The 16,852-nt window shown below is 53.8% G+C and overlaps 1 long non-coding RNA gene across 6 annotated transcripts in view; it reads right to left on the bottom strand.

Moving 5' to 3' along the window:
• Nucleotides 1–507: 507 nt before the first annotated feature.
• Nucleotides 508–16,852, bottom strand: part of LOC100471845 — a 34,413-nt gene continuing 18,068 nt past the window's right edge. For 2 of the 6 annotated variants that reach the window (XR_002142314.2, XR_855331.3), the window contains exons 6-7: nucleotides 15,405–15,480; nucleotides 508–884 (exon numbers count right to left, since the gene is read on the bottom strand). This is a non-coding gene — a long non-coding RNA (uncharacterized LOC100471845). Of the gene's footprint in view, nucleotides 885–4,477; nucleotides 7,737–13,516; nucleotides 15,065–15,404; nucleotides 15,481–16,852 lie in introns of those variants that run through there. The other 4 variants (XR_004620173.1, XR_002142311.2, XR_002142313.2 and 1 more) reach the window with 4 other exon arrangements.

Below are 16,852 nucleotides of genomic sequence, written 5' to 3'. Positions count from 1 at the left end.
CGGCGCCCGTGCCAGTGGGAACAGCAGCTGCATCTGAGGTTGCACCCCTGCCGTCTCCTCAAGGTCCCTCTGAGCTCGGTAACCATCTTAGGCAGTAAGCGCTGGCCCTGGGTCATACCCAGGCTGGCCACACACTCACCGTCAGTTCAAGCAGGACCGCAGCTCTGCCTGGCCCCTGCAGGGCCTGGGGAGTGCAGGAGGAGGGGAGGAAGCGTTGCAGCCTGGGGGCAGCCCTTCTGGGGCTCTGGAGACCCCGATGCTGCGCTCAGCTCAGACTTCCTCCACTCCCCAGCTACGTGCCTTTCTGGAAAGGAACCTGACATCCCAAAACCATTAGAAGAAGGGGGACCAGCCCGAGTTAGTTCACCCCAAAACACATCTGCCACAGGAGGTCAGAGCTGGCTCCCCCGCCCTCCCCGCCCACCACACGCCCGGGGTGAGAGCAGCCCCAGCCAGACAGCACACCCGACATTCAGCCCTCCTCATATTAGTAGCACATCCATCACTGTTTTTGTTAAGGCAAGAAACACATTTATTGAGAGCACAATAGGGTGTGCCAAGCCCCAGGTCAGGCGCTTTCAAACCACATCACTCGCTCCTCACAACAACCCTGTGAGGTAGGTGTCCGAGCCCACTCCTCAGGCGTGGACAAGTGAAGGCTCGGTGGCTCCCCCAAGTCTCAGGGTTCATGAGGGGTGGGTAGGGGTCCAGCCCACGTGTCTGAGCCTCAGATCAGTGAAGTCCATCAGTCAGAGGGCGGGTGGCTAGGCAAGGAGAGGCCAGGAGGGCATGCCCCTCCTCGCAGGGGGCGGCCCTGGTCCAGAGTCTTTGGGTCCGGCCTGTCCCGCGGGAACGTGTGCAGGGTGTCCCTGTGGCTGCGGAGGCTGAGAGAGACACAGGTGCAGATGAAGGGGCCTGCTCCCGGTCTCACTGGCTGACAAGAGTTCTCATGCAGACAGGCAGGCCGGGGGGGCGAGGAGAGGAGAGAGGCCCCCGGGACTGGACACCACTGGACACCACGGGGGGAAGGCCCCGGCTCCCAGCAGCCATGGGGGGTCGGAGGAACACCCAGGCACCAGCTCCTGCCCTCCAGCTAGTGCCCCTCGATCTCTGGGCTCCCGCACGTCACCACCTCCCCAGTCTCCCCCACCTGCAGAGATTTCCAGAAGCGTACCCTTAGTCCTGACACCCTCCTGCACCCATGACCTCTGAAGATTCTCACCTCACTAACCCAGAATCTGGAACTCTCGGCCTTTCTAAACACCACCCCAGCTCTCCTACCCAAACCACTGCCAATTAAACCTGGATGTTTTCTAAAATAGCAGCCCCCCTCCTCTGGGGGTGTCTAAAAGCTCCCCCTGCTCCCCCCCTGCCCTCAACGCCTCTGGCCTCAACCCCACCCCCTCTGATCTTGTTAAATCTCTGTATTTAAAAGCAAACCCTGCCCTCCCTCCCTGCCTCCCCAGAGCTGGCCGCGTGCTTCCCTGACACCTTCCACTCCACGAACCAGCCACTTGGGCCACCGTAGTTCTGGGGAGCACAGGGCTTCTGCGACCAGCGCCCACAGGCCGCAGGGCACCTTGGCCAGACCCGGGGCCCACCAGAGAACAAGGGGTGAGGCCACCTGTGCACCAGGTAACAAAGCATTTATTTTCACATAAACAAACTCATTGAATCCCACAATACCGTGCCAGGTAAACATGACTATTTCCAGGTTACAGGTGAGCAAAATCGGCCAGGCCACACACACATGGGCCCCAGAGTGGCCTCGAACACAGACCTTGATTCTCAGAGCAGCATATGGGGTGCAGCAAGGCACGCAACCTGTACTCGGGGCTTACCAGCGTCCTTTGTGCGGATACGATTGTTCAGTACCCATTCTACAGGTGGGAAAACCAAGACTCGGGGTGCCTGTAACCTGCCCAAGGCCACTGCGCTGGCCAACGGTGATGCCAGGACCAGAATTCAAAAGAGCAAGACCTCCAGAGTCCCACCCTCAACTTGTGCCCGGGTACTGTCTTTGGGGGTGAGAGCAGATGAAAGGAACCACGGTCTGGAGTCCAATCCCCCCTTGTTTTTGGGGTGCCCACGGCTGCATTTCGGACTTGGCATGTGCCTTACAGGTTAACTGTCACCAATGGTGGAAATAAAGACATTTCAGGTGGAGATCTCCACACCCCAGGACCCACCACCACCAGCCACAGAGAAGATGTGGGCATGACCAGGGCCTCCCTCCAACCTGGGCGTTACCAAATGCCACATTACCAAAATCACTTGGCCACAGCACAAACGAGGACATTTGAGCCTAAATGAAGTTTTATTCTAGACATAAATACTTCCAAAAATGTGCAGCAGACAGACATTTCCGCCAGGAGGGGCCCTCCTCTGGTCTGCACCTGCCCCAGGGGGAAGCCCCACCACAGGCAGAGACCCTCAGGACTTGCCCTGGAGAGTCTTTGCCAAGAAAACACACTTTCCTCCTAAAGAAATACATGTGGATTCACCTTGCATATCAGCTGACCATCAGTTCAGCTCTTCACGTCCTTGAAAACCTGCCTTGTCAGTCGTGAACTTCTATCAGACGCAACTAGTGCGGTAAAGGGTCAGAGAAGCATAGCTCTCGGAGTGAGGGTTCAGGTACAGCTTGGCTGTCACCCCTCTGATCCTCCGGTCCCTCACCTGCCCTCAGGAAATGGGGATCCAGCGCTGCCCATTTCAAGGGGCAGGTGACGTTGTCAACACTGGGCACCAAGGAGACTTCCTCATCCTGGGTCACACACAGGCCTAAGCTTCCAGGAGCCAAAGGCCCATCGAGGAGCGGACACCTGAACATAAACTCATCGTCCCCTGGGAGGAGGCCCCTATCTACCTGTCTCTCCCGTGGGGTCCCTCGGGAGCACCAAGGCAAGGCCCCTCTCTGCTCAGACATGTTCTCAAGGACGTGGGATGTCCACGGGGCAGACAGCCAACAGTGATACAGCGAGGGCTCCCTCCGCTAAGCCTGAGGGAGAGGAGTATCGGGGAGTCGGTGCTGGTGCTCCTGGCCGCAGGTGCACAGGGGTGGACGCCAGACCTCCCGCAAGAAGTGGCCGCGTGGACAGCAGCAAGGGCAACAAAGAACTTGCCTACCAAGGCTGTGAAAGCAGGAGGCAGGAAGAAGGGGAGGCCAGCAAGGCTTCCACAGAGGACGGGCAGGGCAGGAGAGAGGCTGGGGGTGCAGAATTCCAACCCACCTGGGATGGTGTTTCGGGGTGACAGAGCAGGGTGCTACTCCCCCACACGCACTGGACAGGGCCAGGAAAGAAACTCAAGGGTCTCCTGAAGACACCTCCCCCCACCCAAAATGACCCCTAATATCTTATCTAATGCAGCCAAGCTTCCAAGTCCCCCTTGGAGCCGACTGAGCTCTGGAGCACTGTGACCCCTGCCAGGGGCATGGCCAGGCACGCGTGGGCCAGCAGAGACCAGTCATAGTAACTAGGAGAGCCTGCCTGGCAGGGTCAAAGGGCACCAGCTCCTCATGCAAGACTGCTGAGCCCTAGCTCTGATCCCGTCTCTGAATCTCAGCTCCCTCATGGAGAAACCGGGCCCACCCCCCAATCAAGCAGGAAGCTTGCGTGGTGTAGTGGTTACAGTCCTGCCCCAGCTTGGTCCCAGGCCCACAGAGAGACTGCAGACTGATTTCTTCACCTTACAGCCAGAGAAAGACGGAAGAGGGGTGTGAGCAAATGAGGAGCACAGGCCTTTCCCCTAAAGGGCAGAAGAAGATGTCCCCAAAGACGTCACCCAGAAGCCCCTCCTCACGCTGCCTCTAAACCTCGTCCTGCCTGGCAGACTCAACCCGGGGCACACACGGATGTCTGCAGAAGCCCCCACAAGCAGACACGGCATCGACAGGTACAGCAAGCCCGAAGCAGTCACCCCAGCCAACGGCAATCCTCCCCATGAGAAGCAGCAGCCAGGATGGAAAGTGGGACGAGGGGGAGGCTCCAAGGAAGGAAAAAAGCCGTCACTCATTAATCAAACCAGTGTTTACCCTGGGCCAACTCGCTAAATACTTGCAGACCGCTCAGCCTCTGTCTTACACGTTCCATTGACTGTTGAAATACAATCTGAGCGCAAAGTCAGTTCTGACTTTCAACTCACTTAGAACCAGCAAAGGCTTGGAACTTTCCAGGCAACCCCAACACACGACCATTCTCAACGAGAGCCAGCATTTGATCAGCTCTGTTATAGCTGACCCGGCCCCTGGCCTCACAACCACCCAGTGGAGGAAGCTTCCTGGTGACCCATCAGAGAAAAGGAGACCGAGGGTCAGAGAGGAGAAGTGACTTGCCCAGCACCGCACAACAGTTAGGTGGCCCCCAGGTCGGCCGGGTTCTAATTTCTAACACAGAACACAGACAGCTAAAGTTTCATCGCACAACACCCAAAACAAGAATCCTGGTTTTCAAACAACACACGATACAGAAGTCCGTAAGATACAACGATTGTTAACAGGTTAATCAGGAGCAAAATACAAACTCTTAGTAAGGGTTTTAACATCTGCCACTTGCATGTGGTTACAACTCATTATTTGGCCATTCAACAAAAATGGAAGGCAGCCCCTACCACTGGCTTGGTTCTGTGTTAGGCACCCAGGCTGCTGGCATTTGAGCCCAAATGTTGTTAATTGAGAGAGGGGACGTTGCGGTGTCTTTGATGGCCGGTGCCTAGTATGTCGGGGGGAGGACACTGCCAGGAGAGATCTCTTGCGGAGGGAGGAATGTGTGTGAGTGCCGCCCACAGGCAAGACCCAGCGGTAGGCAGGACCCAGAGGGTTCTTCCAACCTTTTACAGAGGTGAGCGTGAACGCGTACCCCGGGGGGGCAAGGGTGTTGCCCAAAGAGGCCCCCATTCCCCCGGCATAAAGATCCCTGCCAAAATTACTCCCATCTAACCCTACAATGTCATACCAATTTAGCACCCTATCCCACGATGTCCCCTGCGTGTCTGGCAAAGCAATTTCCCGCTAACCTGCTGAGTCAGGCTGCCCCTCCAGGCCTGTCATCCCACCCCCAGCAGCCCCCCGGGGGCACGCGCACCGCCTGGTCAGAATCCCAGTTCAAAGCCCTGGTTACAGCAATCCTCACAACAGCCCTGCGAGGTGGGTGCCATTGTCCCCCCAGAAGACAGACTCAAGCTGTCACGGTCAGTTTAAACCACACACGTTTGTCCAGCTCCAGGGTCCTGGCTTTGCCCACTACGCCCTCTCTCTAATGCAATGAATAAACTGCAGAATTCTAAGCAGAGACCCCAAGACCTCTGCCTTGTCCCACACAGGCAGCAGTGAACTAAAGGTGGGGAGGGGGTCCTGCCTGGCCTGGGACCCGCATGAATGCTCGGGGCCACGTCCAGGGTTTGCAAAGTACCATGTGTCTTGGATGCCCAGGTCTGTCAACGGATGAGTTGGTACAGACCCCCACACAGGGCATGATCCTTGTCACCTCAGGGAGCAATCATCTCCCCCAATTTTCTTTAAATAGAGCTCAGCATTAACTAATTTCGAAAGGGACAGGAACAGCTCTAAGATCACCAGCGGGCAAGATCAGGGTGTCCTAATGACTTAAAAGCCAGCTCACGGCCGGAAGCAGCCGTTCATCTCAGACCCCATAGCCGTCACTCTGGCCTCTTGACACAGGTTATGATTTCTGAACACCCAGGGATGCAGTTTGCTGATTACCAATCAACCTAGTTTTGTAAGGAACAAAGTCGGGGAGGGCAATCAAACTTCCAACGGAACTCCGATCTGGAAGTTGGGGCTGAACCAAGGGTGGCGCCTTTTGCTGGCACACAAACATGGCCCCTTGCAGACAGGCCCGTCTTCTCTTCCAAAAAGAGATAATCGGGATGAGTCGTTGGGAGCCATCTCTAGTATAGCACTAGCTAAATTCGGAAAAACGTGTGTCGATTGTGAAGGAATGAAGGGATGAAGGAATGAAGGGGTGAATTACAACCACTGCCATCTGGTGGAGGAAGCAGAAAGGCTGAAGGCAAAGCTCAGGGCAGGGACCATGCACCAGGCAGGGAGGCCTGGGGGAGGACACCTCCGCGCACAGCGGGGGGCGGGGGGGCTCTCGGACCCTGGCCCTGGATCCGCCGCCGAGGGTGATGCCTGGGAAAGCGCCATGGGGACAGAAGCCGTGTGGGTGACAGTGGCAGATGAGTCCAGCTGGGACGTGCTCAGAGCAGTGACCCCGAAGGAGAAAGCTCTAGTAAGGGCGTTCGCTTCATGACCACAGCCCATGGCGCTACACAGCCCGCCCAAAATGAAAAGGCTTGCTTTCAGGGAAGGGAGAGGCCAAAGCACCAGGTCAAGAAATGGAGGCCAAACGCACAGATGAATGAATGGATGGATTAAATTAATGCTGGAAGTCATTGCTGGCCTCCAAGCCTCGATGCTGGGACAGACATGTGCATGACTAATTCTGCCGCAGGCAAACGCGCTCAGTGCTATAGTAGAGGGTTTGGCGGGAGGAAGCAGCTCTCTGCTGAGGGCAGGGGTGTTCTGGAAGTAGGGCAAGCCCCCCGTGGGTGACACACCCTCCCCAAATGGTCTCGATGGACTTTGAGCTGAGGTCAGTTTGTGGTGGGGCACAAGGGGAAACCCAAGAAGACCAGGGGGTCCATTCTGTTCCTTGGGTCATGGAATTTAATTGCCCCACTGAAGAAAACACAAAGGATTCTTCACCAGTCCTGATCTAACATGTGCCATCCATCTAAGGCCTCGGGGACATTTGCTCACACATCACAGGACACTGGGAATGCAAAGGACAGATGGTCTCTCCTGATTCCCTAAGAGGTGGAAAATGATGGTCCAGGGGGCTGGCTTCCTCAAAGGAAAACAAGGCTGGGTGTCAGGGCTGGCGGGAAGTTACCAGCTAACTGCACGAGATGCTAGGCATGGTTATCTGGGCCTCGGAGGGTCAAAGAGATTATTCCTGTCCCACAAGAGTTCCAGAGGGTATGGTGTAGAGTTTATAAATCATATATGTATGAACCCAGCCAGGGTTCTTAAATGTGATCTTAAATGTTGCCAGGCTGCCAAGTGGAAGAGGCCCCCACCCCCCATTTCCAGGGAGAAGCAAATCCTAGTCAAATAGACCTGCAAGACCATCTAGACCAACCCCACGCCTGCTATGTGAATCTCCTTTAAACTACCCTCATCAAAGCTCTGCCCGGCCTGTCCCTTGAATGCCTCCAGTGACGGAGGGCTCACTACATCCCAAGGACACCCATTCCATCCTTGAACAGTCTCACCAGAAAGCCATGACCCAATGGACTTGGACAAACAGTTCACAGAAGAGAAAATACAATTGGTTAACAAGTATATGTGAAAATGCTCAACCTTCATTAGTAATCAAAGCAATGCAAGTTAAAATGACAGAAAAACACTGTTTAACAGAGATAAACTAGGAATATCTTAACAAAATTCTAATACATCACTGGACATTGTAAAATGCTATAAGCCCTTGGAAATTAATCAACATCCATGCAAACTCCCTGGCCTTTCACTCAAGAAGCTCGACCCTAGGAAAGCCAATCATACACTCAGCGCCCACGCATTCACCCATCCTTCCACCGTCTCACCCAGCACACCACCCACGCAGCACCCACAACATGGCGGGCACTGGGGGTACAAAGATCCATTTGGCAAGCTCCTTACCCTTAAGGGGCTCACAGTCTAGCAGGAGAAACTGGCATGCCATGAAGCAATGGTCATTTCCAGGTGAAAGAAAGCAATTCGTAAGAATGAAAAAAGTGGATGTGCGCAAAGCCATTCGCCGTGGTGGAATTCATAGCATTAGGGAAAAAAAAAAGATGAGTTATACAGAACAATAGCAGGTCGGCATTGCAAATGATGGCAAATAACCACTCCATGGGACACAACACAGCCACTGAGGCGATGATTCTTTTTTTTTTTTCATGGAAAAAAGAAAAATGCTGATGACAAAAATATTGCATGGAAAACACAGGATATATGTAGTGAAGAAGGCAAGGTTTAAAACTGGATGCTTATTAAAGAAAAAAAAAGTCCATTAAAAAAATAAATAAAAGTATGCCCACAGACAGGAATGTGAAGGGGAGAAAGACAGTGGCGTGACGTGTCAGGGCGATGGGTGACCTCCTGCTCTAGGTCATGTGCCATCCACACCGTTTACATTAGGAACACAAGGGGGGCCTTGGCCTGTCTGCCCGAGGCCCAGCCTCCAGCCTCCAGTCTCTGGAAGGCCAGCCCTGAGGCTGAGTTTCCAGAGGAGGGAGCTGGGAGTCACAGAGGAGTCTAAGGAGAGCTCCTAGTGTCACCAGGGGAAGGATTTGTGCACGGAGTGCATGCAGAAGTCAAAGTCCAAGAGAGAAAATTTGTTCTTGTTTTAATAAGTTCAAAGAAAGAAAAACACACTTAAGATGTGCCCTGATCAGAGGGGAGCACTAAGATCCCAGCTCGGAGCTCGTGGGTGGGTCTGGACAGGGATCCCATCAGGCTTCTGCAGCTGGGGGGGGGGCGGGGCAGGGGGGAAGACCTGTCCTGAATCTCAGCACCCCAGAATGGAGACCCTTAGAATTCCAGACTTAAAACTCTTAAGGGCCAAAGACTCTGAGCGTCCTGACGAGCCTCATGCCCTCTGCATTCCTGAGAACACAGACAATCCACTGAATCCCACCCACACACCCACTGGGGCACCCGCGGGTCTCCCTGGAGCTTCTTCTCAGCCAGTGGGACCTCCCACCAGCCCCACGGACATGGGGTGGAGGCTCCCCTAGAGGTCTGGTCCTCTTCCTCTGCTCCCTCCAGGCTCTTGGCTGTGGCCCCTTCCTCCTCCCCACCGCACACCCAACATCTTCAAGTCTCCCTGCGCCTTGGCTAGCTTAGCCACATAGGGTTCTCCCTGCTCCGGGCCCCTCCTGCACCCACCCTAGTCCACACAGTGACACGTGGGCTGCTTAGGGAAGCTCTTTGGGGTGTCCCTGTGTGAGCAGGTATCTCGGGGTAACCGGTGAACCCCTCGGGCTTCAGCCCGGCTGAGGCAGAGCCCAGAGCCCCCAGATTCCTAAGGAGGAGGTGAGCAGAGCCCTGCAGCCCCAGCATACAGGCCCATGTGGCCCTGCTCACGTGGCCCAGACACGTGGTCCTGGAGGCACAGAATGGTGGCTCCTCACACATGAATTCCATCCTCCATTTGGGGCCACACGAGAGGCGTGGCAGTCACCCCAGTCCCCCTCACCGCCTCCTCACATCCTGTCTCCGACTCCACAGCTGTGAATCCCACGGCCCCCACCTCACTGGCCTGACTGCACACCTTCGGCATGGCTGGCCCCCGGGGCAGCAGCCGCCCCCCAGCACCTGCTCCCTCCCAGGGTCCAGGGTCAGCGCAGGTGTCAGCGCCCACTCCAGCCCCGCCCCAGCCCGGCTCCTCTGGGCTCCCCGGCTCCCAGCCACACACCAGGCTCCGGCCAAGACGGCTCCTCCTGCTCAGGGCACTTGTCAAGAGTCCAGTTTTGGTTTAACGTCCCCAAGAGAAACTGAGAGGTCAAGAGGGACTTTGTTCTGGTTTTTTCAGACAAACAGGCACACGACACACACTGCACAAATCCTGTCCACTACAGAGAAAGGAGACCGGACAGATCCACAGGGTCCCTGGGGTCGGAAACGTCAGTACAAATGACCTTCCCGCCCTGCCGTGGCCCCGGGAGGGCAGATCAGGAGGAGAGGGGACAACTCCAACACACACCTCCACGCCATCTCTGCCCAAATACAGAGGACATCAGAAAACAGGCGAGAAGACAGTGAGGCCTTGAAACGGGCTCTGGGGATGCCATGTCAAGGGGGCCGGGATCCCAGGACCACGTCTGCAGCCCCGGGCTGAGGGGCACCTGCCTGAGACCACCCGATGAGACGGGCAAGAGGCCTAGGAGACGAGGCTGGAGGGTGCCTGCGCCCGTTTCAGAAGGTTGAATGAACGAGGTTTCTGGGGACTTGCCTCTGGGCGCCTGGGTCACCGGGCTCCTGCGTCAACCTTGTGAGGCCCTTCTGGCCCCGTGCTAACCTTTCCCTGCAGGGCCCCTGCACAGGAGTGGCGCCACACCCTGACAGCCCACAAGCCCTGGGCCTCCTGCTCCCTTGCCCTCTGCTGCCCCCTGGCGGGAAGAGCCTCCCTCACAGGTGACCCAGCCCAGGGAGGGGCCAAGACACCCACCTGGCCCCACACCCCCTGTTCACACAGCCTTCTGCAAGGCCGGAGCCCGAGCCCTTCCGCCTACCCAGGGCTATGGACAGGGCACTGCCAACAAGCGGGACGGCATTTGCCCCCATGATCAATCCAAGCAGGAAGCTGATGCCCTTCCAAGTTTACGGATGGGGAAACTGAGGATTAGAGAAATGAGGTGAAATGGCCCACACAGCCAGCATACCGCCCTGGGTCTTCCTGAGCCAGCTCCTCCCTGCCAGGCAAAGTGCGTGTGCCAGGCACATAACATACCAAGAGCCATCCCTCTTCTTTCCCTCTCGCTCAGCGACTGGGCTCGGCGCCCGAGAAAATGCTGCCTTCCTCCCTTCCTTCCCTTCCTCCCTCCTTCCTTCCTCCCTTCCCTCCCTTCCTCTCTCCTTCCTCCCTTCCTTCCCTTCCTCCCTCCTTCCTTCCTCCCTTCCCTCTCCTTCCTTCCTTTTCTTCCTTCCTCCCTTCCTTCCTCCTTCCTTCTTACCTCCCTCCCTTCCTTCCTCCTTCCTTCTTCCTCGCCTCCTTCTTCCTTATTCTTTCCTCCCTTCCTTCCTCCTCTGTTCCTTTCTCCCTTCCTCCCTCCCTTCCTCCTCCCTTGTTCCTCCCTCCCTTCCTCCCTTCCTTCCTTTCCTTCCTCCCTCCTTCCGTCCTTTTTCCTTATTCCTTCCTTCCTTCCCCCCCTTTTAATTCCTCCTCCATTCATCCCTTTACACCTAACTCCCTCATCTGTGGGCCTCCACGATCAGAGCCTTGGGTGTGCAGACCTCCCTTCACAACCCTTACCTCTGTGCTCACCTAGCATTTTTGTTCCCTATTCCTTTCTTGTATTTCTTCCCAAATCTCGCCTTCCTGATGTTGCTCTTCCCCACACAAGGGTAAGTCCACTTCCCCTGCCCTCCCACTCCCGGGGCCCCCCTTTCCCTTCCTGGTCCCCTGTGAGAGAACCTGCCAGGTAAGCCCCCCACTCCCCCTTGCACACCGAGCACCATGTCCCCATGCACATCTGCAATCTCTCTTCCTGGCACTGAGCCAGCGTTTACACTTAGGTATTTATTCTTTCATTTATGGGCCTCCATTGCATCTATTTTATTACAGTGTTAGACGACGCAGCCTTGTCACTGGGCTGGGTATTCCCTTTATTTTTCATTTATTCTCTGAAAGGGGTAATGCATGTATCTATTTAAGGAGAATGTATGTAAACTAATTATAATCCCTGTTCAGACAAGCTCTCCCAACTCTCCGTTTGTCACTGTGGTTGTTTTCGTGTTTATCATCTTCCCTTTCTCATCTTTTGCTTCTTTTTCCACTCCCTCCACTTTCCTCGCTCTGCAAACAGGGACCAGTCGATCTCATGGCTAATCCTAACAGAGCCTGCACCTTCGGACATACCCGCAGTGACCTTCTATGGTGTCCTTCCCCCCTTCCTCGTTCACCTGTTAGTCTCCCTCCACTCTCCTCCTCTCTCTTCCCCTCCGCAGCTGGGTCCCTGCATCTTTTTGCTCGGGGCGGGGGGGGGGTGCTCAGGGGCCCGGAGTCAGATGAGTGACGATCCCAAGGACAGCTCTCCTGGCTGTCCCAAGCATCTCCATTTCTGATTCAGTCGTTCCTGTGTCCGTTTATTCTTTCTGTCACCCTTCTATTTCAATATTTATTCTTTCATTTACGGACCTCAGTTGCACAGAATTGGATTAACCACGTGTGGCTCCCGGAGCCCTCTCAGCGCCCATGCACGTGAGGCTCCCTTTTGTTCGTTAATTCCTCGAGCTGGTGATTTGGTTTAGGATTTATTTCGCCATCTCCAGAGCCCAGTTTTGAGCCAGTCATAACCCTGGGCTCACGGCACCTGCTCGTGTTCTTACCCCAGTGTGGGCCTCTCCCTCTCGTGTATCTACGCGTGTCAGTCTTTTTATTTATGGTCTTGTTTTTATCATTTATAAACTCTGGGGCCCCAGATCTGAATGAATGTGAATCATTCACATTGATTGGTGCTAAGCCAGTTCCCTCTCCTAGGCTTAACCGTCTGACCTATTTATTTATTACTTTTATAGACTTTTTTAATTTTTATTTTTTCCTCCATCTTGATGGCTTTTTTCTTCCTCCCATCCTTTGTCTTTCTCACTGCCTTTTCATTCTGTTGGAAATTAGGCACCCTCCTCATTGCTTAACACAAACCTTTTTGTTCCTTCACTCCTTCCCCAGGGCGCTCATGGATCCATCCAGTCCTTGTCCCTAGTTAAGTACTACGTTTATGCTCCTAGAGGCAGGCACACCTAACTGCATACGTGCTGATCTGTAGTCAGCCGTCCGCCCCACCCCAAGCCCGTTCTCCCGCTTCTGTCTCTCTCCTTTCTCTCTCCTCTCTCGCGTTCTTTCGATCTTTGGCCCTCAGTCACCACAGACGGATGAATCCTACTGCCACCTGCAAATGGCCATCCCTGACCCCTGAGGCTCTGCGGTGCGTGCATTTCTTCCTCCCTTCCTTCCTTTCCTTCCTTCCTTCCATTTTCCCTTCATGTTTTCTTTTTCTTTATCAGCTACTTACTCCGCTATTAATGGAAATGAGTGTCCAGACTCTGACCCATGACGCTCCGCAGTCTGAGCCCACCCTCCCCCTCAGATCTCCTACCTAGCCCCCATCTCTCTGTTTGGTTGCCAACACCCTGAGAGATGTACTTCCCTCCTGAGTCAGCTTTGCTTCTCCCCTCCACTTGCCTGCCTGCCTTCTCCGGGGGCTTTGGGGCCCAGATGACATTAATGACAACCCTGTTGCCCAGGGGGCCGGCTCCCCTTCACTCTGCCCTGTTTCTCTAGGTCCTGATTTACTGGTTGATTTAGACACTTATTTTATTGATAGTGCCCTGGCTCATCGAACTGGACTCACCATAACCTTTGCTGCATGGCAATGTTCTACCACGAATCCTACCCCCATCTACTTGTCTGTATTTTCTCACCCATTCCTGTATTTCTGGACGGACTACCTGTTCCTTTTCCTTCTGTGCTTCTTGATTGTTATTCAGGTATTTTACTTTATTCTCTCTTTTATCCTTTCATGGGACAGATTAAGCTCCCAGGACTGGGGGACACAAGCCCCTCACGCCATGCTCCCATCCGTGTCCAGGAGTTCCCACCACTCACTCTCTCTCTGGCTTTCTCTCATTTTGATATTTATTTATTTATGTGTGCCAGGAGTTAGACAACTTTTGGTAAAATTTAACTCTCTTCTTTGATGTCCTGGGTCCTGTCTCTCTTCTCTTCTATTTTTTTTTTTTTTTAATCTGTTCTTGGAACTCTTGGCTGCCTATTTGTCTAGCCAGGTGCCCACGTGTGGATTCATCGTAATGCCTGGTTCACGGTCACCTGGCATAGTACTCCTTATATCTCCTTATGTATTTGTGCAACCCCTAATCGAAGAAATGCTCGTTCTTCCTTTCATCTACTAAGTACCTTTTGCTGTGCTCTCCTTCTCCCCAGTCACCTGCCCCTCTCTCCCTCTCCCGCACCTGTCGTGCTCACCAGTGCTTTGGGAGTCCTTTCAGTGACCTTCTCTCTATGCATTTTAATTCTGATTGAGTGGTGACACCCAAAAAGCCATACATAATTAACATACAGGACCTGATGAGTCTGGAGAGAAGTGTGCACCATGAACCCAACACTACGATCCTTGTCCTAAACCTATCCATCACCTCCAGAAGCTTCCTCCCGCCCGGAAGGACCATTATCATTGCTGTCATCTGTGATCAGAACACTCCAAAGAAGATCTAGCCTCCTAGCGAGTGTGTAAGCACACGGCACGGTCCTGTGGCTACTGGCTTCTGCATTTCCACCCTTTGATCATTCTCTCTTCTATTTACATTTTATTCTTTTATTGGTAAACTTCAGGGGCCATTTATTTGCGTTACACCTATTCCTGGCCCATGAGGACTGGGTGTCGGCTTGTGTGTGGCTCTCTTTACCTGGTGATTCAATATTTTATTGATTCAGAGATCACTCTGCTAGGCATCAGATGGGATCTCATTCCCTGCATCCGCATCCTGACTTGCTCACTTCTCTACCTGTTTATTAGTTGATCCACTCCTTTGTGCCTTCATTCATCCATCTACGGGTCATTATTTGGATCATGTAACAGATACCAGTGAAATGACCTCGCAACAAGAGAAACAGAACACCCACAGTATCTTAGAGTCTCCTGCTTCCTCCCACCAAGCTGACCACGAAGGCACAAGCCACAGTCCCTAACACATACACATGGCAGATGCAGGCAGAGCCCAGGTTAGTGCAGCCAGACCCTCCCAGGGTGCACATCCTAGACCAACCAGGATAGATGTGCAATTAGGGCCGGGTTCCCCAGGCCCCTTTGGCAGGGCAGGCACTTCCCCCTGGACCCCGGTGAATGGCCATCCCCATGAGAAACCTGTTTCAAGACCCTAGAGTACACAGAGACACACACACACGTTGTACACAGTCTCCCCAGTGGGAAACGACAGACATGGCGTTCATTTCTAAATAGACGGCTTTGTCTGTAGCAATATGAAAATATTTTGGCCTTTCAAGGCCAATACAAAAGAAACTACCCATTACCATTGCTGAGTGTCTCAGTCCCAAACAATAAAGAACTTGAAGAGGTTTAGCCGGAAACTTTGAAGACAGAAAATCTGCCCATTCTGTTTTCCAGACATTTCAAGGGGGTGAGCGAAGGTCATTGGAGCTCGAAGCCCGTTTGAGAGGCTGGTCCCTCGGCCCGCGTTTTTTCCTTGGCCCTTTGAAGGGCCCCCCAGCTCACAAGGGCACTTCCATCCTAGTCTGCCCTGGAGCACAAGAGCCAAAGGGACACTCAATAATGAAAGGGCCATTCACTGAGAGGAGCGAGAGAGAAGGAATTCTTTGGGGGTCCGGCACTCGAAGCCGCCTATAGAATTCTTTTGCCACAGAGACAACACAAGGAGGCTGGGGGTCCTGCCTTAGAACACAAGCCCCCCAGGTCCGCAATCAGTTTGGCTCGTTGGGCACCCGCCTCCCCGTGAGCGGCCCCCTGGCCAGTGCTCCCCAGGCCCTCCCACAGGGCTCGCCTGGCAATGTGCTCTGGGTGGCAGCCCCCACCCTAAGTGACGAGCCCACAGTTGTGTCCCCCACACTCCGGCAACTTACGATTTGAATGCTGGAGGGTGCTGGGTCATGTGTCACGCTGTCTCCTTCCATGGAGGATTCCAGATGGCGTCTTCAACTGGAATGAGAGAGCACAGGGTCACTGGGATGGAACCTCACCCAACTAAAGCAGGGACTCCCCAACTTTCTAGCAGGTGTGGAATTGGTGAAATCAAGCATTTCTCTTTTCAGTACCCCAGCTTGCATGCTCACTCACCCGCCAAGCTCCCCGCCCCGGCTTTAACTACCTACGGAGTCGATGGGGGCAGGCCCAGAGGCAGGGATGTGGCTCCTGACCCAAGAGCCCTTGGCTTAGTGCTACGCATGGAGATAAGTGCCATTTTGTGGAGCTCAAAAATTTAGAGCCACGACATGAATGACAGCTGAGCTGGACACCAAAAGGGTGGGGAAAAGACTCCCTGGAAGGGCATCCCACTATGGAGGAAGGGCAGTGCCGTGGCACAGCTTGTGCTCAGGGTGTGGTGTGAGCGTGGGTCAAGACTAGAGCAGTAGGCTGTGGGCCACGGGCTGTGCTGTCTGTAATGTGGGTCCTAAACCATGGTGCACATGTCAGAGGATAGAAGATCGTGGTGCCTGGAGAGATACCTTCACTTAAATAATTATGTACACATTTTATTTTTTTTATTTTTTTTTAAGATTTTTATTTATTTATTTGACAGAGAGAGACAGCCAGTGAGAGAGGGAACACAAGCAGGGGGAGTGGGAGAGGAAAAAGCAGGCTCCTAGCAGAGGAGCCTGATGTGGGACTCGATCCCAGAACTCCGGGATCACGTCCTGAGCCAAAGGCAGACGCTTAACGACTGCACCACCCAAGCGCCCCTATGTACACATTTTAATCAGCACCAAAGAGCTGTGTCCAGGCACATCAAACCTTGCATTTCAAGCATTTGCCTTAAAGTTAAAAAAAAAAAAAAAAGTGAGTTAAGCAACGGTAGTTACTATATCTGTCAAAACACACAGACTGGGGCGCCTGGGTGGCTCAGTCGTTAAGCGTCTGCCTTCGGCTCAGGGCGTGATCCCAGGGTCCTGGGATCAAGCCCCGCATCGGGCTCCCCTGCTCTGCTGGGAGCCTGCTTCTCCCTCTCCCACTCCCCCTGCTTGTGTTCCCTCTCTCGCTGGCTGTCTCTCTCTGTCAAATAAATAAATAAAATCTTAAAAAAAAAAAAAAAAAAAACACAGACTATACAAGACAAAAGAGGGAACCCAACGAATGACGTAAGCACCGGACTTTTTTTCATAACAACGTATCAACCATTGGCTGATCGGTTGTAACAAAACGGGCCGCACACACAAGCTGTTAGTGACAGGAGAAACCAGGGACAGGGGCAGGTGTAGGAATTCTCTGTGCTTGCCATTCACTTTTTCCATAAACCTAAGGCCCCTTAGGGAGGAAAAAACATCCATTTGTTAAAGCAAAACAAAACAAAACA

This window comes from Ailuropoda melanoleuca, chromosome 14, assembly GCF_002007445.2.
Source record: "Ailuropoda melanoleuca isolate Jingjing chromosome 14, ASM200744v2, whole genome shotgun sequence".
In the NCBI taxonomy this organism is placed as follows: domain Eukaryota; kingdom Metazoa; phylum Chordata; class Mammalia; order Carnivora; family Ursidae; genus Ailuropoda; species Ailuropoda melanoleuca.
The sequence above is the reverse complement of the archived record's forward strand: the minus strand, read 5'-3'. Positions and strand labels throughout refer to the sequence as shown.